This window comes from Arachis duranensis, chromosome 5 (genome assembly GCF_000817695.3).
Source record: "Arachis duranensis cultivar V14167 chromosome 5, aradu.V14167.gnm2.J7QH, whole genome shotgun sequence".
Classification (NCBI taxonomy): domain Eukaryota; kingdom Viridiplantae; phylum Streptophyta; class Magnoliopsida; order Fabales; family Fabaceae; genus Arachis; species Arachis duranensis.
In genome coordinates this window covers 71,844,860-71,846,096 of record NC_029776.3, presented here as the reverse complement: position 1 = coordinate 71,846,096, position 1,237 = coordinate 71,844,860, and the positions used below count along the sequence as shown (strand labels likewise).

At 37.8% G+C, this 1,237-nt stretch overlaps 1 non-coding gene across 1 annotated transcript; it reads left to right on the top strand.

Annotated features, from left to right (window-relative positions):
• Positions 1-253: 253 nt before the first annotated feature.
• On the top strand, positions 254-357 carry LOC127747996 (small nucleolar RNA R71). The gene has a single exon (XR_008009939.1). It is a non-coding gene; the product is annotated as a small nucleolar RNA R71 (small nucleolar RNA).
• Positions 358-1,237: the final 880 nt, after the last annotated feature.

Sequence of the window (1,237 nt, the reverse complement as noted above, 5' to 3'; positions counted from 1 at the left end):
TTTGTTTTGAGCCAATATGGTATTCAGAGCATCAATTTCAAGAACTCCCTTCCTCTGAGGCGTTCCATTATTCACGGAATTCCTCTCAGAAGTGTACATGAATTGGTTATTTGCAACCATGTCAATAAGTTCTTGAGCTTCTGCATGCATTTTCTTTAAGTGAATGGATCCACCTGCAGAATGGTCCAATGATATTTTGGAAAACTCAGATAGACTATAATAGAATATATCTAATATGGTCCATTCTGAAAACATGTCAGAAGGACACTTTTTGGTCATCTGCTTGTATCTTTCCCAAGCTTCATAGAGGGATTCACCATCTTTTTGTTTGAAGGTCTGAACATCCACTCTAAGCTTGCTCAGCTTTTGAGAAGGAAAGAATTTATCCAAGAAGGCTGTGAACAGCTTATCCCAGGAGTCCAGGCTATCTCTAGGTTGTGAGTCTAACCATGTTCTAGCTCTGTCTCTTACAGCAAAAGGGAAAAGCATGAGCCTGTAGACTTCAGGATCTACTCCATTTGTCTTAACAATCTCACAAATTTGTAAGATCTCAGTTAAAAACTGATAAGGATCTTCAGATGGAAGTCCATGAAACTTGCAGTTTTGTTGCATCAAAGCAACTAATTGAGGTTTCAACTCAAAATTCATCAAAGCAACTAATTGAGGTTTCAGCTCAAAATTGTTTGCTCCAATGGCAGGAATTGAGATGCTTCTTCCATCAAACTTGGACGTTGGTTTAGTGAAATCACAAAGCATCCTCCTTGTATTATTGTTGTTGGGTTCGGCTGCCATCTCATTCTCTTGTTCGAAAATTTCAGAAAGGTTGCCTCTAGATTATTGTAATTTAGCTTCTCTTAGTTTCCTCTTCAGAGTCCTTTCAGGTTCAGGATCAGCTTCAACAAGAGTGCCTTTTTCCTTGTTCCTACTCATATGAGAGAGAAGAGAAAAAGAAAAGGAAGAAGAATCATATGTCACATGATGCCAGCGCATCTAGGCCAGTTTTACTGACCTTTGCTTTACTGTTTTAGGATAGTTTCATGCATTTTCCTAGTGAATAAGGCAAGTTTTGGGTGAAAATACACTTACACATTCATTCAAGCAACTATTGTGAATTTTGCATGATTTCATGAGATTTTTTGCCAGAATTGCATGATAACTTGATGATGCATAATCTCATGACTTTGGCTAGAGCTTTGATGTACTTTAATTGCTTAATTTCAGGACAAATGAAGCATGG